A 25,479-nucleotide genomic window follows, 5' to 3' on the forward strand; every position below is an offset into this window, starting at 1 on the left:
TCGAATTAAAACGATTTGGGAAAACTCTCTTTCCTGCTCGAGACAGAGACAACAACCACTTATAGTTTTGGCGGCGGCGCCAGTGATCTAGTATTTCTGGTCTAGGGATTACTGAAAGTTTGGTTCTAACGTATGGTTTTTTTCAACATGCAATTAATATGGGAGAAGTCTTTGGTTCAGACTATCCACTTCCTCGAGACAGGTACACACAAAACCCCTAGATCGATGAAATAAGCCTTCAAAGGGCTCGACAATATTAATGACATATGTGGATACCTAAAATTTCTAAAATATAGATTAATATAACAAAAATTATCAACTTAATGACATGCGTGGATACCAAAAAAATTATTGGATGACTGCCAACTTTATTTTGGCCATTTTGACCTTCATTTCATGATAGATCATTTTAAAGGAATGAAATTGGTATATACCTCCGAAAAACTCTCCAATTTGGAAAGAAATGGAGGATTATAGACATTATATGAAACCCTTACGTTCTAATAAAAATCCGTCCAAATGAGGATTAGTTTATTAACCCTTCAAAAATCTCAATCTAAATTGGCCCTAAAATAGCAAATAACATCGTTGAATTTTTTTTTAGTATCATACCATTATGAAAATAGGGAAAAAATAAAAGAAATAAATATATTACTATAGAAATGGATGCAAGGAATTAAGAGTGAAAAATGGAAAAAAACACTATATAACCCCCCCTCTATTTTCCTCGAAATCACAAACACAATCAAGCGCAAAACGTGCTCCATATACATATCGTTGAAATTGATGGCTCGATTTAGTGAGGTGGTTGTAATGATCTTACTTATGTTGGCGGCAGTGAGTACTCCTAAGATGGTGGAGTAGTCTATTAGAAAAATAATAGAAATGATAGCTCCGGCGTTGGAATCGATGTCAGTGAGATCACCATCGATTGTAGTTGCATGTGTTCCCATAATTGTGTATTGTAATTACAGAAATAATGTATTTTCTTCATTTGTACTACAGTTTCATTGTAAGAGTAGTTCAAGAGATTTTACATATGAATCATTGATATGATATGTAGATCGCTATTGCTATTGATATGATAAATAACATGGTTATGAAATAATTTATTTTTTCGGTGTCCTTTAAATTTCAATATATATATATATATCAATTATTTTTTAAGATATTAAGCCCTTGATATTGATATTTTAATTGGATAAACTAAACTTTTTATCAATTATTAATTTAACATATTAAGCCAAAATTAGACATGTGAGATATATGGAACTTTGTTTAACATATATAAAACTTTAAGAATATCACCACATGCTCATTGTTTCATTGGTCGCGTCAAATGTACGATATTTATTATTTTATTAAATGTTAAAATTTAGACATCTCAAGTAGATTGACAACCCAAAATGAAATTAACAAAAACGAGGACTATAAACGTTATGTCAAACCCTTATGTTTCTAATAAAATTCCATCCAAATGAGGATTACTTTGTGAACCCTTCAAAAATCTCCATCTAAATTGGCCCTAAAATAGCAAATAACATCGTTAATTTTTTTTTTTTTTTGTACTATCATACCATTTTAAAAATATGATGAAAAAAGAAAAGAAATAAATATATTACTATACAAATGGATGCATGGAATTAATCGTGAAAAATTGGAAAAAAACACACTATATATCCCCCCATCTCCTTCTCCCGAAACCACAAACAGTATCAAACGCAAAACGCCATCCAAATACATATTGTTAAAATTGAGGGCTCAATTTAGTGAAGTAGTTGTAATGATCTTACTTGTGTTAGCGGCGGTGAGTACTCCTAAGATGGTGGAGGAGTGTATTAGCAAAACAATAGAAATGATAGTTCCTGCGTTGGGATTAATGTCGGTGAGATCACCCGCGATTGTATTTGCATGTGTTCCTATAATCGTGTATTTTGTAATTACTTAACTAATTTATTTTCTTTATTTGTACTACAGTTTCATTGTCAGAGTAGTTCAAGAGATTTTACATATGAATTGTTGATATAATATGTAGATCATTATCGCTTTTGGTATGATAAATAAAGTTGTTATTAAATAATTTATTTTTCCGGTTTCCTTTAAATTTTACTATAAATATATATTATATAAAAATTAAAATGTGAAATTACACAATTATAAAAATCGAATTAAAACGATTTAGGAAAACTCTCTCTCCTGGTCGAGACAGAGACAACAACCACTTCTAGTTTTGGCGGCGGCGCCAGTGATCTAGTATTTCTGGTCTAGGGATTACTGAAAGTTTGGTTCTAACGTATGGTTTTTTTCAACATGCAATTAATATGGGAGAAGTCTTTGGTTCAGACTATCCACTTCCTCGAGACAGGTACACACAAAACCCCTAGATCGATGAAATAAGCCTTCAAAGGGCTCGACAATATTAATGACATATGTGGATACCTAAAATTTCTAAAATATAGATTAATATAACAAAAATTATCAACTTAATGACATGCGTGGATACCAAAAAAATTATTGGATGACTGCCAACTTTATTTTGGCCATTTTGACCTTCATTTCATGATAGATCATTTTAAAGGAATGAAATTGGTATATACCTCCGAAAAACTCTCCAATTTGGAAAGAAATGGAGGATTATAGACATTATATGAAACCCTTACGTTCTAATAAAAATCCGTCCAAATGAGGATTAGTTTATTAACCCTTCAAAAATCTCAATCTAAATTGGCCCTAAAATAGCAAATAACATCGTTGAATTTTTTTTTAGTATCATACCATTATGAAAATAGGGAAAAAATAAAAGAAATAAATATATTACTATAGAAATGGATGCAAGGAATTAAGAGTGAAAAATGGAAAAAAACACTATATAACCCACCCTCTATTTTCCTCGAAATCACAAACACAATCAAGCGCAAAACGTGCTCCATATACATATCGTTGAAATTGATGGCTCGATTTAGTGAGGTGGTTGTAATGATCTTACTTATGTTGGCGGCAGTGAGTACTCCTAAGATGGTGGAGTAGTCTATTAGAAAAATAATAGAAATGATAGCTCCGGCGTTGGAATCGATGTCAGTGAGATCACCATCGATTGTAGTTGCATGTGTTCCCATAATTGTGTATTGTAATTACAGAAATAATGTATTTTCTTCATTTGTACTACAGTTTCATTGTAAGAGTAGTTCAAGAGATTTTACATATGAATCATTGATATGATATGTAGATCGCTATTGCTATTGATATGATAAATAACATGGTTATGAAATAATTTATTTTTTCGGTGCCCTTTAAATTTCACTATATATATATATATATATATATCAATTATTTTTTAACATATTAAGCCCTTGATATTGATATTTTAATTGGATAAACTAAACTTTTTATCAATTATTAATTTAACATATTAAGCCAAAATTAGACATGTGAGATATATGGAACTTTGTTTAACATATATAAAACTTTAAGAATATCAACACATGCTCACAGTTTCATTGGTGGCGTCAAATGTACAATATTTATTATTTTATTAAATGTTAAAATTTAGACATCTCAAGTAGATTGACAACCCAAAATGAAATTAACAAAAACGAGGACTATAGACGTTATATCAAACCCTTATGTTTCTAATAAAATTCCATCCAAATGAGGATTACTTTGTGAACCCTTCAAAAATCTCCATCTAAATTGGCCTTAAAATAGCAAATAACATCGTTAAATTTTTTTTTGTACTATCATACCATTTTAAAAATATGATGAAAAAAGAAAAGAAATAAATATATTACTATACAAATGGATGCATGGAATTAATGGTGAAAAATTGGAAAAAAACACACTATATATCCCCCCCATCTCCCTCCCCCGAAACCACAAACAGTATCAAACGCAAAACGCCCTCCAAATACATATTGTTAAAATTGAGGGCTCAATTTAGTGAAGTGGTTGTAATGATCTTACTTGTGTTAGCGGCGGTGAGTACTCCTAAGATGGTGGAGGAGTGTATTAGCAAAACAATAGAAATGATAGTTCCTGCATTGGAATTAGTGTCGGTGAGATCACCCGCGATTGTAATTGCATGTGTTCCTATAATCGTGTATTTTGTAATTACTTAACTAATTTATTTTCTTTATTTATACTACAGTTACATTGTCAGAGTAATTCAAGAGATTTTACATATGAATTGTTGATATAATATGTAGATCATTATCGCTTTTTGTATGATAAATAAAGTTGTTATTAAATAATTTATTTTTCCGGTGTCCTTTAAATTTTTCTATAAATATATATTATATAAAAATTAAAATGTGAAATTGTACAATTATAAAAATCGAATTAAAATGATTTGGGAAAACTCTCTCTCCTGCTCGAGACAGAGACAACAACCACTTCTAGTTTTGGCGGCGGCGCCAGTGATCTAGTATTTCTGGTCTAGGGATTGCTGAAAGTCTGGTTCTAACGTAGGATTTTTTTCAATATGCAATTAATATGGGAGAAGTCTTTGGTTCAGACTATCTACTTCCTCGAGACAGGTACACACAAAACCCCTAGATCGATGAAATAAGCCTTCAAAGGGCTGGACAATATTAATGACATATGTGGATACCTAAAATTTCTAAAATATAGATTAATATATCAAAAATTATTAACTTAATGACATTCGTGGATACCAAAAATTTTATTGGATGATTGCCAACTTTATTTTGGCCATTTTGACCTTTATTTCATGATAGATCATTTTAAAGGAATGAAATTGGTATATACCTCTGAAAAACTCTCCAATTTGGAAAGAAATTGAGGATTATAGACATTATATGAAACCCTTACGTTTCTAATAAAAATCCGTCCAAATGAGGATTAGTTTATTAACGCTTCAAAAATCTCAATCTAAATTGGCCCTAAAATAGCAAATAACATCGATGAATTTTTTTTTAGTATCATACCATTATGAAAATAGGGAAAAAATAAAATAAATAAATATATTACTATATAAATGGATGCAAGGAATTAAGAGTGAAAAATGAAAAAAAACACTATATAACCCCCTCTATTTTCCTCGAAATCACAAACACAATCAAGCGCAAAACGTGCTCCATATACATATCGTTGAAATTGATGGCTCGATTTAGTGAGGTGGTTGTAATGATCTTACTTATGTTGGTGGCAGTGAGTACTCCTAAAATGGTGGAGTAGTCTATTAGAAAAATAATAGAAATGATAGCTCCGGCGTTGGAATCGATGTCAGTGAGATCACCATCGATTGTAGTTGCATGTGTTCCCATAATTGTGTATTGTAATTACAGAAATAATGTATTTTCTTCATTTGTATTACAGTTTCATTATAAAAGTAGTTCAAGAGATTTTACATATGAATCATTGATATAATATGTAGATCGCTATTGCTATTGATATGATAAATAACATGGTTATGAAATAATTTATTTTTTCGGTGTCCTTTAAATTTCACTATATATATATATCAATTATTTTTTAACATATTAAGCCCTTGATCATCATATTTAAATTGGATAAACTAAACTTTTTTTTATCATTTATTATTTTAACATATTAAGCCAAAATTAGACATGTGAGACATGTGAAACTTTGTTTAGCATATATAAAACTTTAAGAATATCCTCACATGCTCATAGTTTCGTTTGCACTAGATGGAGTTTGAATCACTCACATAACCGGATTGTAATGTTTCTATTTAAAATATTTTAGTCTTCATATGTTCAATCTTAATGTATCCATTTAAATAAAAATTAAATTGATCACGACTTAACCAATTTCATTACCTATCTCATTCATTTGGGTAAAGGTAACCTAGATTGACAAAGAAGTGAAAATGAAAAGTGATAATAAGATACAAAGTCCGATAAATTGTTTAAACAATGGCCAACTAAAACATATTAGTGTAACAACCAAGACTTAGAGGATGTGCAAAAATTGAAATTACAGAATTTGAAAAAGGAATAAATCAAACCCACCATCTACATATCTAATTTTCACATTAATGTACTTCAAGCATCTCGTCATCTGAAGCTGGTAGTTGGCATTAAATTCGATCTCTTCATCCCTTCTCACATCTCCATAGATTTTGAAGGAATGAGATAAAAGCTTAAATTTTTTTGTGTAGTGGTTGTCAACGTTGAAACAAGGAAGGTATACTAAAATATGAAAGAGCAAGCGATTTTATTAGATAACATCTTTTTTACATTAATTTATGTCTCTGCTGTTTGATGAAATACATTAATATGTTTTCATATTTTTTATAATTAATTCTATATTTATGTATTTCGATTTTGCCTCTCACTATATGTTACTCTATCAAATTTTGAAACAATTTCTCTATTAAATACTATAGTGTGACAAAAATAACATTATAGTGTGATAAAATCAAAATGTTACAGATTCAAAATTAATTTATAAAAAGTAGTAGTATTATTAACAAACCTCATGCTTTACAAATTATTTTTCCTATTTTATATTTGTCACATCATATTATTATACAATGTTTATTATTTTATTAAATGTTGAAATTTAGACATCTCAACTAGATTGACAACCCAAAATGCAATTAACAAAAATGAGGATTATAGACATTATATAAAACCCTTACGTTTCCAAATGAGGATTACTTTGTGAACCCTTCCAAAATCTCCATCTAAATTGGCCCTAAAAGAGCAAATAACATCGTTAAAAAAATTGTACTATCATACCATTTTAAAAATATGATGAAAAAAGAAAAGAAATGAATATATTACTGTACAAATGGATGCATGGAATTAATGGTGAAAATTTGGAAAAAACCACACTATATATATATACCCCCCCCATCTCCCTCCCCCGAAACCACAAACAGTATCAAACGCAAAACGCCCTCCAAATACATATTGATGAAATTGAGGGCTCGATTTAGTGAAGTGGTTGCAATGATCTTACTTATGTTAGCGGCGCTGAGTACTCCTAAGATGGTGGAGGAGTGTATTAGCAAAACAATAGGAATGATAGTTCCAGCATTGGAATTAATGTCAGTGAGATCACCAGCGATTGTAGTTGCATGTGTTCCTATAATCGTGTATTTTGTAATTACATAACTAATGTATTTTCTTCATTTGTACTACAATTTCATTGCCAGAGTAGTTCAAGAGATTTTACATATGAATCGCTGATATAATATGTAGATCGCTATCGCTATTGGTATGATAACTAAAGTAGTTATTAAATAATTTATTTTTTCCGTGTCCTTTAAATTTTAATATAAATATATATTATATAAAAATTAAAATGTGAAATTACACAATTATAAAAATCGAATTAAAACGATTTGGGAAAACTCTCTCACCTGCTCGAGACAGAGACAACAACCACTTCTGCTTTTGACGGCGGCCCCAGTGATCTAGTATTTTCTAGTCTAGGAATTGCTGAAAGTTTGGTTCTAAGGTAGGATTTTTTTTCAATATGCAATCAATACGGGAGAAGTCTTTGGTTCAGACTCTCCATTTCCTCGAGGCAGATCCACACAAAACCCCTAGATTGATGAAATAAGCCTTCAAAGGGGTGGACAATATTAATGACATATGTGGATACCTAAAATTTATAAAATATTGATTAATATATCAAAATTTATCAACTTAATGACATACGTGGATACCCAAAATTTCATTAGATGACTACCAATTTTATTTTGGCCATTTTGACCCTTATTTCAGGATAAATCATTTTAAAGGAATGAAATTGGTTTATACCTCCCAAAAACTCTCCAATTTGGAAAGAAATGGAGGATTATAGACATTATATGAAACCGTTACATTTCTAAAAAAAAATCCGTCCAAATGAGGTTTATTTTCTTAACCCTTCAAAAATCTCCATCTAAATTGGCCCTAAAATAGCAAATAACATCGTTGAATTTTTTTTACTATCATACCATTCTAAAAATAGGAAAAAAATAAAAGAAATAAATATATTACTATATAAATGGATGCAATGAATTAAGAGTGAAAAATGAAAAAAAAACACTATATAACCCCCACCTTTTTCCTCGAAACCACAAACACAATCAAGCGGCAAACGTGCTCCATATATATATCCTTGAAATTGATGACTCGATTTAGTGAGGTGGTTGTAATGATCTTACTTGTGTTGGCGGCAATGAGTACTTCTAAGATGGTGGAGTAGTGCATTAGCAAAATAATGGAAATGATAGTTCCGGCATTGGAATTGATGTCGGTGAGATCACCATCGATTGTAGTTGCATGTGTTCCTATAATCGTGTATTTTGTAATTACAGAAATAATGTATTTTCTTCATTTGTACTATAGTTTCATTATAAGAGTAGTTCAAGAGATTTTATGTTACGTCCGTGTCTAAAAATTATTCGATATAGATTTTGGAGTATTAATTAATTATGGTTTGAAATATACTATTGGATTTAATTTAATGTATTTAGGTGTAAATTAAAAATTATAGGTAAATTTTATAAAATAAATGAACTAAAAGGACCAAAATCATTATTCTTTCAACTAGACATCATACATATAATTTATTATATTTGTAAACTTTGTATTTGAACATTGAAATAAATAAATAAACAAAACGTGGCATGAAATTAATGTATATTAAAACCACATGTCATTAATTTAGTTAATCTATGTACATATGTCAACATTAAAGTATATGCCACATTTATTTAGTAAAACATCCTTTATTTATATATATATATATATATATATATATATATATATATAAAAGATAGGAAGATGTTTTAATTGTTTTGATAGTTTTTACAAATTTTGGATTAAGGAGTTATTGAGGAAAAACGTTTTTTTGGCTCACAACGGAGTACACCGATTAATTTTCGGTGACTGACGATGACGTTTAGGATCATCAGTAAACGGATCACAGCGATTAATTTTTGGTGACCGACAAACGACATTTCGGTAACTGTATTTTAGATCTAATTATTTTAAAATGTTATAAGTATGATTTTGAGTAAGTTAGATTCCGTTTCGTTAAAGTATAACATGTTCACGAGTAGTGATTTATCAAGTCTATATTTTACTTATAAAAATATAAAATTTAGAAAGATGTCCTTTAGCTTTATCGAAGTGAAAGTTCGATCTGTATTAAGGCTTTTAGCAGCGCCATGAGTTTAGAGATATATCGGTCCAAATTAACAACGTCGGTTTAAATTACTATCTTAGATATCAAAATAGACCAATAAAAATAGTTGATTATTTTATATTGTATTAATATAAAATTTGTACAAGCGTTATTAATATAAAATTTGTACAGATAGATTCCTAGCAGTATCACGAGTCTAACTGAACCTTAAGTCGGAATTAACGATACCGTTTAGTGTTACGCGTTACAATTTTGGCGACAAACATAAATAGTCTCATATGGTGACAAACATAAATAGTTTCATAAAAGTGTGTGGTTTAAAATTTAGTTTTATGTAATAATTAAGTGAGTTTAATTTGTCAAATTAAAATAAGAAGAACTAATACCGATATTTGCCAATTAGAGTCGGTATAAAGTTAAATATAAAATTAGTACAATAATTTGAATATAAAGTTAGCTCAAACAGATTTAAGACAATATAATGAGTCTAACAATATATTCGGTCTAAATTAACTATACCGGTTTAGTATTACATGAACTATTCCGGTGATTATGGCAAATAAAAATAGTCCGATAAAAATGTATGAAAATAGCCCGATAAAGTGTTGGTATAAGTTTTATTTAAGTCTATTTCTATAATATTTGAGTGATTTTAATTCTCGAAATTGATGAAATCGTCAACTTATGATTTTTATGAAAATATATGATTTAAATTATTTACATTTGATTTTAATTGTAAAATGATTAAATTGAAATATAATTTTATACTCGTAGTATTTATCTGAAAATCGGATTGAGAAAACCGTTACGGTTGTTATTGTTATTATTTATGTGATTTGGATTGAAGTCGAAATATGATTTTTATGTTGCGATATTTTGAAAGATAGAAAAATGGTTTTGTCCATATAGGATTGCCCGGGGTAGGAGTTGTATTTGTAAGACCATACCTAAAGGCGGTATGGCCAGAGTGCACGGCTGGTAGTCCTAACGTTAGGCAAGGCGAGATATGAATGAGATATATCGATTATTAATATGATTGATGTTATGATAAGCTACACGGGTGGAATTCGAGGATGGACACGTAAATTTTGTATTACGTTTTCAATGCTTGGTGATTATAAATATAATGTTTAGCGTTTGTTTGATTACGAGTTGGTTTACAAATTGGTTTGTTAAAGCAATTTATTTGACTATGAGTTGGTTTGATAAAAATGTTTATTTGATTACGATTTGGTTTGATAAAATATTTATTCGATTACGAGCTGATTTGTTAAACCGCTTTATTTAATTACGAGTTGGTTTGATAAAATGGTTATTTGTTCATGAGCTAGTTTGAATAAAATGACTTACATATATAAAGATTATAACAACGTAAAATATACAATTAAAGTATTAGTGTGTCATTCAACGTGTGAATAAGTTAAAATGAGTTAATAAGTTAAGAGAACTACCTAAAATAGGTAGAACTACGTGGCTTTGATTCCCGACTTAAAGATTCAAAGATATTTGGGATACGTAGGAAGCTTGATAGAATTATCAAGTCCAAGCTAAATAATTAAATAAACTTTAGGTAGTCCAAATAAATTTTCATCTATCAGAAAATAGGTTTGTCTTTTAGATCGCTAAAAGTTTGTTTTCATGTTTTCCGTTCATACCCGATGCCGATTTGGGTCGGGTGTGACATTTTACATATGAATCGTTAATATGATATGTAGACCGTTATTGCTATTGATATAATAAATAACATGGTAATGAAATAATTTATTTTTTCAGTGTCCTTTAGATTTCACTATATATATATGTCAATTATTTTTTTTAACATATTAAGCCTTTGATATTGATATTTTAATTGGATAAACTAAACTTTTTATCAATTGTTATTTCAACATATTAAGCCAAAATTAGACATGTGAGATATATGAAACTTTTTTTAGCATATATAAAACTTTAAGAATATCAACACATGCTCACAATTTCGTTTGCACTAGATAGAGTTTGAATCACTCACATAACTGGATTGTAATGTTTTATTTAAAATATTTTAGGCTTCATATGGACAATTGATTCAATAAGTTCTTGCCAATAACCACGACCACTGAATAGAAACATTAAACTAAAAGCCTATACAAAATGAGCACATAGGAAAAAAAAAGGCCATATGCAGCTTGTTGAAACACCTTTCCACAGGATTTTGATTTGACAAAATTAATTAAGTGAAAGTAAATATTCTATAACACACTAAGTTTAAATGCTTTGATTTTGTATTACTAATGTGTTTGTTCAATGTTGAGTTTATAATTTATCATAAGACATAAAGATCATAAGGCTCAAGCCCTATATGGAAATCAAGGCCCAAGTCAAACAAGCCAAAGATCACTCAGCCCGCGTATCTCCAAAACATCGCCGTTAAAGTGATGAAACGCATGCTGAGTAAAGAAGGATCGAGAAGATCCACGTAGACAACTTCGGTATGAAGCTGCTGAGCTGTCTCGACAAAACGTGCTAGACAGCTACTGACCATAAGACAGCTTCCAGACAAAGTATTTCCTCATTAGGTAAAGGTCAGAAGACACAACAAGCTGTCTGGTTGACATTACCCAAAATGGTGGAACATACTGACTCACTGACCGAAGAACAGAAGACGCTGGAATCTGATTGGCTAACGAGAACTGCTGGCAGACTCAGTGAAAGCGACCTGTAGCCGTTTCTCTCCAACGGTTATTTCGAAATTCGAAATAACCAGAAGCTCTCACAGCTCTTTCTAAATAGTCCATTCAGAATCCACATTCTGCAGAGAACTTTGAGCAAGAGCCGCTACGCTGGCCAAACGTATACAAAAGTTCTCCATCAAAAGCAAAGCAAAGTTCTTATACTACAAAGTCTATTCATTTGTGTAAAAGTCTAGAGTGATTGTTTTTCAATCATCTAAGGTGTTCTAGCAATTGTTGTTTAGGACAAAATCTTTATCATTTCTAGAAGTAGAAAGGAGAGGCTGGGTACTCGGTTTTAAGTACTCAGCGGAGAGATTAGGATTGAGTAGAAGTATAGAGGAAGGTACTCTTTTCATACTCAATTGCTGATATTGTAAAAGGTTTGAGGCTCTACCTTTAAAGAGCTCAGTAGAGGATTTGAAATCTCGGAGGTGTTCCGAGGACAGGACGTAGGCTTAGAAGAAGCCGAACCTGGATAAATCTGCTGAGTGAAGTATTTCTAAACCTTAACTCCTTATTCATATTGCTTGCTTAAAACAAACTAAAACTGACCAAGTAAAAGAGGTCAAGCTGAGTTGTGCGCTACCAACGAGAAGGCTCAGGAATAGACTCTAAGTGCTATTTCCTGACCTAAGCAACGAAGCTGTCCTAGTCACTAGTTGACTAAGCCAGTGTCTTGCTGAGTGGTAAGCGCCGCTGTTAGATAAACTTTTCTTGAAGAAAAGAAATCTGCCCAATTTATTTTAAAAAGGTAAAATAGTTCCTAACCCCCCCTTGGAACTATATTTGCAACCTTACAAGGGACCAACACAGCTGACCTAATGTATCCATTTAAATAACAATTAAATTGATCATGGTTTAACCAATTTCGTTATCTTTCTCATTTATTTAGGTAAAGCTAACCTAAATTGACAAAGAAGTGAAGAAGAAAAAAAGCGAGAATCAGATACAAAGTCCCATAAAATTGTTTCAACAATGGCCAACTAAAACGTATTAGTATAACAACCAAGACTTAGAGATGTGCAATAATTGAACTGAAAGAATTTGAAAAGGGAATAAATCAAACCCACCATCTATCTAATTGTCAATATTAATGTTCTTCAAGCATCTCGTCATTTGAAGCTGGTAGTTGGCATCAAATTCGATCTCTTCATCCTCTCTCACATCTCCATAGATTTTGAAGGAATAAGATAAAAATCTCAAAAAAATTGTTTCATAACTGTCAACGTTGAAATAAGGAAAGTAACTTAAAACATGAAAGAGAGAGCGATTTTATTAGACAAGATGTTTTTTCTATTAATTTATGTCTCTTCTGTTTGATCAAATACATTAATATATTTTCATATTTTCATATTTTTTAAAATTAATTATTATATTTATACATTTCGATTTCGCCTTTCATTATACGTTCTTTTATCAAATTTTGAAACAATTTCTCTATTAAATACTATAGTGTGACAGAAACAACACTATAGTGTGATAAAATCAAAATGTTACAGATTCAAAATTAATTTCTAAAAAGTACTAGTATTATTAAGAAACCTCATGCTTCACAAATTTATTTTTCCTATTTTGTATTTGTCGCATCATATTATTATACAATGTTTATTATTTTATTAAATGTTAAAATTTAGACATCTCAACTAGATTGACAACCCAAAATGAAATTAACAAAAACGAGGATTATAGACATTATATAAAACCCTTACGTTTCTAATAAAATTCCGTCCAAATGAGGATTACTTTGTGAACCCTTCAAAAATCTCCATCTAAATTGGCCCTAAAATAGCAAATAACATCGTTAAAAAAATTTGTAATACCATACCATTTTAAAAATATGATGAAAAAAGAAAAGAAATAAATATATTACTATACAAATGGATGCATGGAATTAATGGTGAAAAATTGGAAAAAACCACACTATATATATGCCTCCCCATCTCCCTCCCCCGAAACCACAAACAGTATCAAACGCAAAACGCCCTCCAAATACATATTGATGAAATTGAGGGCTCGATTTAGTGAAGTGGTTGCAGTGATCTTACTTATGTTAGCGGCGCTGAGTACTCCTAAGATGGTGGAGGAGTGTATGAGCAAAACAATAGAAATGATAGTTCCAGCGTTGGAATTAATGTCGGTGAGATCACCAGCGATTGTAGTTGCATGAGTTCCTATAATCGTGTATTTTGTAATTACATAACTAACGTATTTTCTTCATTTGTACTACAGTTTCATTGTCAGAGTAGTTCAAGAGATTTTACATATAAATCGTTGATATAATATGTAGATCGCTACCGCTATTGGTATGATAAATAAAATGGTTATTAAATAATTTATTTTTTCCGTGTCCTTCAAATTTTACTATAAATATATATTATATAAAAATTAAAATGTGAAATTACACAATTATAAAAATCGAATTAAAATGATTTGGAAAAACTCTCTCACCTGCTCGAGACAAAGACAACAACTACTTCTGCTTTTGGTGGCAGCCCCAGTGATCTAGTATTTTCTGGTCTAGGGATTGCTGAAAGTTTGGTTCTAAGGTTGGATTTTTTTCAACATGCAATCAATACGGGAGAAGTCTTTGGTTCAGACTCTCCACTTCCTCGAGGCAGATCCACACAAAACCCATGGATCGATGAAATAAGCCTTGAAAGGGCTGGACAATATTAATGACATACGTGGATACCTAAAATTTATAAAATATTGATTAATATATCAAAATTTATCAACTTAATGACATACGTGGATACCCAAAATTTCATTAGATGACTACCAACTTTATTTTGGCCATTTTGACCCTTATTTCAGGATAAATCATTTTAAAGGAATGAAATTGGTTTATACCTCCCAAAAACTCTCCAATTTGGAAAGAAATGGAGGATTATAGACATTATATGAAACTCTTACATTTCTAATAATCCGTCCAAATGAGGTTTAGTTTCTTAACCCTTAGAAAATCTCCATCTAAATTGGCCCTAAAATAGCAAATAACATCATTGAATTTTTTTTTTACTATCATACCATTCTAAAAACAGGGAAAAAAAATAAAAGAAAAAAAATATATTACTATATAAATGGATGCAATGAATTAAGAGTGAAAAATGAAAAAAAAAACACTATATAACCCCCACCTTTTTCCTCGAAACCACAAACACAATCAAGCGACAAACGTGCTCCATATACATATCATTGAAATTGATGGCTCGATTTAGTGAGATGGTTGTAATGATCTTACTTATATTGGCGGCAGTGAGTACTCCTAAGATGGTGGAGTAGTCTATTAGAAAAATAATAGAAATGATAGCTCCGATGTTAGAATCGATGTCAGTGAGATCACCATCGATTGTAGTTGCATGTGTTCTCATAATTGTGTATTGTAATTACAGAAATAATGTATTTTCTTCATTTGTACTACAGTTTCATTTTAAGAGTAGTTCAAGAAATTTTACATATAAATCATTGATATGATATGTAGATCGCTATTGCTATTGATATGATAAATAACATGGTTATGAAATAATTTATTTTTTTTGGTGTCCTTTAAATTTCACTATATATATATATCAATTATTTTTTAACATATTAAGCCCTTGATATATGGAACTTTTTATCGGACAAACTAAGCCAAAATTATTTCACTATATTGATATTTTAATTGGACAAACTAAACTTTTTATCAATTATTAATTTAACATATTAAGCCAAAATTATACATGTGAGATATATGGAACTTTGTTTAACATATATAAAACTTTAAGAATATCAACACATGCTCACAGTTTCATTGGTCGCGTCAAATATACAATATTTATTATTTAATTAAATGTTAAAATTTAAACATCTCAAGTAGATTGACAACCCAAAATTTAAACATCTTATGTTTCTAATAAAATTCCATCCAAATGAGGATTACTTTGTGAACCCTTCAAAAATCTCCATCTAAATTGGCCCTAAAATAGCAAATAACATCGTTAATTTTTTTTTCTACTATCATACCATTTTTAAAATTTGATGAAAAAAGAAAAGAAATAAATATATTACTATACAAATGGATGCATGGAATTAATGGTGAAAAATTGGAAGAAAAAAACACACTATATATCCCCACCATCTCCCTCCCCCGAAACCACAAACAGTATAAAACGCAAAACGCCATCCAAATACATATTGTTAAAATTGAGGGCTCAATTTAGTGAAGTGGTTGTAATGATCTTACTTGTGTCAGTGGCGGTGAGTGAGTACTCCTAAGATGGTGGAGGAGTGTATTAGTAAAACAATAGAAATGATAGTTCCTGCGCTGGAATTAATGTCGGTGAGATCACCCGCGATTGTATTTGCATCTGTTCCTATAATTGTGTATTTTGTAATTACTTAACTAATTTATTTTCTTTATTTGTACTACAGTTTCATTGTCAGAGTAGTTCAAGAGATTTTACATATGAATTGTCGATATAATATGTAGATCATTATCGCTTTTGGTATGATAAATAAAGTTGTTATTAAATAATTTATTTTTCCGGTGTCCTTTAAATTTTACTATAAATATATATTATATAAAAATTAAAATGTGAAATTACACAATTATAAAAATCGAATTAAAACAATTTGGGAAAACTCTATCTCCAGCTCGAGACAGAGACAACAACCACTTCTAGTTTTGGCGGCGGCGCCAGTGATCTAGTATTTCTGGTCTAGGGATTACTGAAAGTCTGGTTCTAACGTAGGATTTTTTTCAACATGCAATTAATATGGGAGAAGTCTTTGGTTCAGACTATCCACTGTTGGATTAAAATCCAACGTTATGGGCTTTACATGTATAATTGTAATTATGGGCTATCATATGTATGAGCCCGATTAAGTGGTCTAAATTAGTTTATGGGCCTGTGGCATATATAATGGGTATGGGCTTAAATATGTGTAGATACCCAGTTGTAATTTACTAATACTATGATGGGCAGATTAGTAATTGCGACAATTAGGTTTTTAGTATAAATATAGGGTTATGGTCCCTAGGGCATTAGCATTCTGAAATCTACAACCTCCCCCATCAAGTGTAGATGTGCTAGTTGCTTTTAGCCCTAGAAGACCAATCAACCTAAGGTGTCTCTGATTCTCTTCAATCTCTGCGCTATGGATTCAGGTACGCTTCCGCTTTAGATCTTAATGGGTTAACATGAGTTTATGATCTTGTGGTTTGTGGATCTAATTCCAATAAGTATTTCCAACAAGTGGTATCAGAGCTACTCATGGTAGATTCATTGAGATTTTATTTTACTTCGATGAAAGGTTTTTCTTTTGGTTTTCGCCAATCTTATGCTAACGATTTAGGAATCAATATTAATTGATTTAGAGACATTCAATTGAATATCAATATTCTTTTAAATTTGGTTTTCTTATGTTTTAGTTTATTAATGTTTTCAGTACATCGTTTTTTTCCTTTGTTTCTAAACATGGAAAAATCTTATGGTCTTGCTTTTGGATCAAGTTTTTTTTTACTTGTATGTTATGGATTGAGAATCGCTTATGATATCTATTTTTATTTTTGAGGTTTTAAACATTGATTCAAAGATTTTAATTTGATGAACTCTTCAAACTTTTCAGTTGATTTGTTTTATTACAAATCAAAATTTTTAGATATTAATGTCTTTTATATTGTTTTTAATTCGTAAAAACTTCATAATTTTAGACTTTTGAAGTTTGTGTGTTTTAATATTTCGGTTACAAAAAAAAATATTTGTACCAACTTTGGTATTTTGATCAAATTAAAGTTTTGGTTACAATTGTTTTTGTAACAACTTTGGTATTTCGGTTACATTAATGATTATAAATTTTTGTAACAATTTTGGTATTTATTTCCTCATATTCATGTGTTGGTTATAAGTTTTTTTTTAATAACTTCAGTTTTCCTTACATTAATGTTTCGGTTATAACATTGCTTTGTAATAACTTTTGTATTTATTAAACATTAATGGTTTGGTTTTGAAATTGATTTATGATTCGGTTTTAAGTTCTAAAAAATTTCAAATCATGGTATAGATGTCAATTAAATATGTAACAACTATTTGAGTTTTCATGTAAATATAAACTTATCCAAAGATATGTTTATTATTTGATATGATTTATTGTTAATATTTGATTGATACAATAAGATTACCACTTACAAGTTAATATTTATGTCCAAAGACAAAATATTAATGTTGTGCTAGGTGTCTTATAATGAGATTAACTTTGATTTGATTTTTTTTTTTTTTGCCCAATTTTCTGATAATAAACTTTTGTGATTTTATTTGAGACAAATATATAATATTGGGCGATTATGTGAATTAAAGAAAAAATATTTTGGGCATAATCATTTTATGCAGTTATTTAGTTTCGATGACCATACTTTTGTTATGACTAAATATTTATATATTGTCAAAAATATTTTTGGTTTTTAAGTTATATATGACAATATATAAATATTAAAGTTTTTTTTATGGTCAATTATGTATACTTGTCTCATTTGTATTCAAGTCATGGTTATAGACGTTTTATATAAATTAGTTTAAGCAACATCCCGCCAAAGTGGGCTCTCTTGTGGAGATTAATTTGATATATAACATCTATTCAGTTTTGTGTGTCTGTAAATTCATGCGGATATTACCCGACCCAAAGGAAGGCTAATATTTGGCCGAATTACATACACACCTGTGGCAATAAATATGTAACAATTATCTAGTTTTCCATGTGAATAATAAATTTGTCCAAAGATGATTTATTATTTGACAGGACTTATTGTTAATATTTGATTGCTACAACAAGATGGCCACTTACGAGTTAGTATTTTTGTCCAAAGATAAAATATTAATATCGTGCTAGGTATCTTGTGATGGGATTTGCCATGATTTGATTTTTCTGTCCGCCCAAATTCAAATATATATAACTTATGCGAGCTTGTTAACTTCTTTGTTATTGAATTTGCTGCCATTATATTTGCTCATAATTCATTCAATTTGCATATTGAACGATGTTATTTAAGGTTTGAAAGAGAACATTATGTTAGTTCTCAATATGAAGTTTTGAAAGAGAACATTATGCTAGTTCTCAATATTGTTGATCTGGGCATTGTATTAGGAATTGATTAACTCACTGTCGTAATGACATTCGGTACTGATAATGATAAAATTCATCATGAGAAGTGGGAAAGATCAAATCGCATGAGTCTAATGATCATGAAACGTGCCATTCCTGAAGCCTTTAGGGGCACTATGTCTGATGAGGTAGTAACAGCTAAGGGTTTCCTTGATGAAATTGAGAAGAGATTTGCAAAAGAATGAAAAAGCTGAAACCAGCACCTTGTTGGCAAGTCTCCTCTCAATGAAGTATAAAGGAAAAGGAAACATTAGGGAGTACATCATGGAGATGTCTCATCTTGCTGCTAAATTAAAGGCACTTAAGTTAGAGCTGTCTGAAGACTTTCTCGTGCATCTGGTAATGATCTCTCTTCCTGCACAATTCAGTCAGTTTAGAGTGAGCTATAATTGTCAAAAGGAAAAATGGACATTGAATGAGCTCATCTCTCATTGTGTGCAAGAAGAGGAGAGATTGCAGCAAGATAAGACTGAAAGTGCTCATTTGGTTGTTGCCTCTAAGAATGTTCATAAAAGGAAGAAAGCTGCAGGTCCTGCTCCTCAGAAAAGGCAAAAGGTGCAGACTCCAGAGATGGATGTTTCTTTTGCAAAGTTGCAGGACATATGAGGAAGGATTGTACCAAATATCACGCTTGGCGTGCAAAGAAAGGTACGCCGCTTCTCACTTTTGTTTGTTCTGAAGTTAATTTATCTTCAGTGCCTGGACACACTTGGTGGGTAGATTCTGGTGCTACTACTCACATTAGTATGTCCATGCAAGGTTGCTTGAGCTGCCGAAAACCAAATGATGGTGAAAGACACATCTATATGGGAATGATACGATACTCTTCTTTTGTTTGTTCTAAGGTTATATGTTTGATATTGTTTTCTAAAATAATGAAACCTTGCAAACTGGTGCACATTTTGAGAATATTAATGAAAAAGAATTTTAAATATAAGTTTCATTTCTCCAAAGAGAATTGAAAATCTTATATCAGATGAAGTTCTCAAGTTCCTAGATTTTTCAGATTTTAAAATCTGTGTCAATTTTTAATAAAGGAGAACAAACAACTGTAAAAAGAAAAGCTACCAACAGACTTGTGGCCATTTTTTAAAAACATGTAGTTGATATGAATATTGCAGGTTATATTCTAATTAAAGTACCAATAAAAGAAACAATTTAGACCCAAGCATTAAGAAGGTTTAAAAGCCTAGCTTAAACACTTATGTGTTGGGTTGTCAACCTATGGTTATGTATATAGACAAATTGAAAAGAAATTGGTTTTGAAGAATGATTGTTTGTCATTTTATTAGGTACTGTGAATATAGGGGTTTCTAAATTCTATGTTCCCACTACTAAGAATTTAGAAGACAAGTAATTCAAGATTCTTTGAGGATGTTGAGCTTGCAGGGGAAATATGGTTAAATGATTCCTCATCCAGAAGAACAATCTCAACAACCTCAAGAATAAATGTCAGTAAAGTGAAATTCACTAGAGAAATGAGAAATACAATGTTTGATCATTATTTTGTATATCTCTAAGAACATAAAGATGGTATTGAGTTATCAATGCCTTAAGGAGTTCCAATTCTCGATTGTGGGTTGATGCCATTAATTTAGAGTTTTCAAATCTTGTCAATTTTCTCAAAGACAATTATGAAAAGATATAAGGTATTTATTGTTGTCAAAGACTTCAGACGAAAAGAAGACATTATTTGTGAAAAACTTTCTTTCTAGCTTCATTAAAAGATTCTTTAAAGTTATAATGGCATTGCTAACTGGTTATGATCACAAATTTCATTAAGTTATTGTCTCATTGATTTTGAGATGAATTTGTTTGATAATTATGTATATTTTGGATTCAGTGGGAGGAAATTTATTTTTCTATTTGAGAACTCCAAATCAGGTGATACCCTTATGATTAAAGGAGACGATTTTAGTCTCAAATAGTGCCCAAACAGTTATACATTATTTTTGTGTGCTCAAGTACGTATGCATTCTGATATGTATTCATATTTGAGGTAATGAGCAGATATGCAAATATTTTAGTTTTGAAGTTTTAGAAAAGCAGCTAATAAGGTCATGCGCTATTCACATAGAATAAAGCTCGCATATAATATGTCAGAGTCAAATCAAGTAGAGATCATTATGTATACTAATTCTGATTATATCGGATGCTCATTTTGTTTAAAGTTCATTTCAGTTTATTAGATGGGTGAATCATTTCTTCCATCATGACAGCTATATCTATAGCGCATTATGAGGCATCTAGTTTTTTGGTTGACTGTGAAATTGTCATTAGGCTGCAATTCAGATATAGAAAGATAATATATTATGACAATAAGTCAACACTTATGTTCTACTAGTAATTAAATATCTAGTAGAGATTTCAGAATGGACCGGTGTCTAATGAACATATTAGGACAAACTCCATGGATCCGCTCAGTTAATGATTATTGCCCATTATCTTTCATGAGCATATTGCTCATTTGGGTCTTGAATTGCTTAAGAAAATTTGAGTTTAGTGGGAGTTTGTATTTTGGATGCTCTTTAGTTTTAGACATGTTTGTTTATTCGGTACCGATTCCAGTTAATAAAGTTTTAAGTTTATTTCATTCTGGAAGTGTTATAGTCTTGATCTCACTAATGAGGACCAGTTGGAAATAGGCATGTTAAGGTCACATTACATGTAATTTCCATGCTACACATCCATACTTAATTCATGTCATTTGATTATGCTAACATATGTGATCATTGTTGGTAAGGTTACACTAAAGGTGATTGATTCTGTTTTGGTTCTATGTTAGTATGATTAATGGACGAAATTGTTGGTATATGCCTATAGTAAATATGATAGCATATTTTGACGTCATAAAGGATTCATAATTTACAGGAATATACATGTTTCGCCCAGTGGGAGATTGTTGGATTAAAATCCAACGTTATGGGCTTTACATGTATAATTGTAATTATGGGCTATCATATGTATGAGCCCGATTAAGTGATCTAAATTAGTTTATGGGCCTGTGGCATATATAATGGGTATGGGCTTAAATATGTGTAGATACCCAGTTGTAATTTACTAATACTATGATGGGCAGATTAGTAATTGCGACAATTAGGTTTTTAGTATAAATATAGGGTTATGGTCCCTAGGGCATTAGCATTCTGAAATCTACAACCTCCCCCATCAAGTGTAGATGTGCTAATTGCTTTTAGCCCTAGAAGACCAATCAACCTAAGGTGTCTCTGATTCTCTTCAATCTCTGCGCTATGGATTCAGGTACGCTTTCGCTTTAGATCTTAATGGGTTAACATGAGTTTATGATCTTGTGGTTTGTGGATCTAATTCCAATAAGTATTTCCAACATCCACTTCCTCGAGACAAGTACACACAAAACCCCTAGATCGATGAAATAAGCCTTCAAAGGGCTGGACAATATTAAAGACATATGTGGATACCTAAAATTTCTAAAATATAGATTAATATATCAAAAATTATCAACTTAATGACATGCGTGGATACCAAAAATTTTATTGGATGACTGCCAACTTTATTTTGGCCATTTTGACTTTTATTTCATGATAGATCATTTTAAAGGAATGAAATTGGTATATACCTCCGAAAAACTCTCCAATTTGGAAAGAAATGGAGGATTATAGACATTATATAAAACCCTTACGTTTCTAATAAAAATCCGTCCAAATGAGGATTAGTTTATTAACCCTTCAAAAATCTCAATCTAAATTGGCCCTAAAATAGCAAATAACATCGTTGAATTTTTTTTTTAGTATCATACTATTATGAAAATAGGGAAAAAATAAAAGAAATAAATATATTACTATATAAATGGATTCAAGGAATTAAGAGTGAAAAATGGAAAAAACACTATATAACCCCCTCTATTTTCCTCGAAATCACAAACACAATCAAGCGCAAAACGTGCTCCATATACATATCGTTGAAATTGATGGCTCGATTTAGTGAGGTGGTTGTAATGATCTTACTTATATTGGCGGCAGTGAGTACTCCTAAGATGGTGGAGTAGTCTATTAGAAAAATAATAGAAATGATAGCTCCGGCGTTGGAATCGATGTCAGTGAGATCACCATCGATTGTAGTTGCATGTGTTCCCATAATTGTGTATTGTAATTACAGAAATAATGTATTTTCTTCATTTGTACTACAGTTTCATTGTAAGAGTTGTTCAAGAGATTTTACATATGAATCATTGATATGATATGTAGATCGCTATTGCTATTGATATGATAAATAACATGGTTATGAAAAAATTTATTTTTCGATGTCCTTTAAATTTCACTACACATATATATCAATTATTTTTTAACATATTAAGCCCTTGATATTGATATTTTAATTGGATAAACTAAACTTTTTATCAATTATTAATTTAACATATTAAGCCAAAATTAGACATGTGAGATATATGGAACTTTGTTTAACATATATAAAACTTTAAGAATATCAACACATGCTCACAGTTTCATTGGTGACGTCAAATGTACAATATTTATTATTTTATTAAATGTTAAAATTTAGACATCTCAAGTAGCTTGACAACCCAAAGTGAAATTAACAAAAACGAGGACTATAGACGTTATATCAAACCCTTATGTTTCTAATAAAATTCCATCCAAATGAGGATTACTTTGTGAACCCTTCAAAAATCTCCATCTAAATTGGCCCTAAAATAGCAAATAACATCGTTAATTTTTTTTTTTGTATTATCATACCATTTTAAAAATATGATGAAAAAAGAAAAGAAATAAATATATTACTATACAAATGAATGCATGAAATTAATGGTGAAAAATTGGAAAAAACACACTATATATCCCCCCATCTCCCTCCCCCGAAACCACAAACAGTATCAAACGCAAAACGCCCTCCAAATACATATTGTTAAAATTGAGGGCTCAATTTAGTGAAGTGGTTGTAATGATCTTACTTGTGTTAGCGGCGGTGAGTACTCCTAAGATGGTGGAGGAGTGTATTAGCAAAACAATAGAAATGATAGTTCCTGTGTTGGAATTAATGTCAGTGAGATCACCCGCGATTGTATTTGCATGTGTTCCTATAATCGTGTATTTTGTAATTACTTAACTAATTTATTTTCTTTATTTGTACTACAGTTTCATTGTCAGAGTAGTTCAAGAGATTTTACATATGAATTGTTGATATAATATGTAGATCATTATCGCTTTTGGTATGATAAATAAAGTTGTTATTAAATAATTTATTTTTCTGGTGTCCTTTAAATTTTACTATAAATATATATTATATAAAAATTAAAATGTGAAATTACACAATTATAAAAATCGAATTAAAACGATTTGGGAAAACTCTCTCTCCTGCTCGAGACAGAAACAACAACCACTTCTAGTTTTGGCGGCGGCGCCAGTGATCTAGTATTTCTGGTCTAGGGATTGCTGAAAGTCTGGTTCTAACGTAGGATTTTTTTCAACATGCTATTTATATGGGAGAAGTCTTTGGTTCAGACTATCCACTTCCTCGAGACAGGTACACACAAAACCCCTAGATCGATGAAATAAGCCTTCAAAGGACTGGACAATATTAATGACATATGTGGATACCTAAAATTTCTAAAATATAGATTAATATATAAAAAATTATCAACTTAATGATACGTGTGGATACCAAAAATTTTATTGGATGACTGCCAACTTTATTTTGGCCATTTTGACCTTTATTTCATGATAGATCAAGGAATGAAATTGGTATATACCTTCGAAAAACTCTCCAATTTGGAAAGAAATAGAGGATTATAGACATTATATGAAACCCTTACGTTTCTAATAAAAATCCGTATTTGACTACTATGAATCAAAGCTTTGAGTCGTTATTAAGAAAAAAAAAACTTCATACAGTGAAGCAGTTCCAGACTTTGAGCTCTAGCTCCGCCACTGTGTATATATGTATCAGAATTATACTTATTTTTCCAAGAATATGAAAGGAAATTACAACATATATTATTGCAAATAAGAAATGGATATTGGGACGATTTAAATAGCAAAATTATGAAATCAAAATGATCAATCCATGGAATCAAAAACTTGGAGCATACAACCCTAATTCATCGATGATCTTCTTCATTATTTCTTCTTGTCCTTTTGAATCCCTAAATGTTGTTGTGAAGGGATAGGGATGGTAACAAGTAGGGTACCCGCGGGTAATGTCATTCCCAAACTTTTACCTTTTTATTTTTTAATTACCCGTATCCGTCCCATTATCCTAACGGGTATATTTTTTTGCATCTCATACCCGTCCCATTTAATTCGCGGGTACCCGCGGGTACCCTTATCCACAAACTATAAATTTAATAAATCATCTATCTAAAAATTGAACAAATTGAACCTTAATTAATAAGAATAAAGTAGCTTAGTGGTATCAATCAATTATTGAAAAATAAAAGGTTGGGGTTCAAATCTCACGTCTTACATCTAAAAAATAATGATATTTATTAATAAAAAAAATTTATGACAGG

The sequence above is a fragment of the Euphorbia lathyris genome, chromosome 6 (assembly GCF_963576675.1).
Source record: "Euphorbia lathyris chromosome 6, ddEupLath1.1, whole genome shotgun sequence".
Taxonomy (NCBI): Eukaryota; Viridiplantae; Streptophyta; class Magnoliopsida; order Malpighiales; family Euphorbiaceae; genus Euphorbia; species Euphorbia lathyris.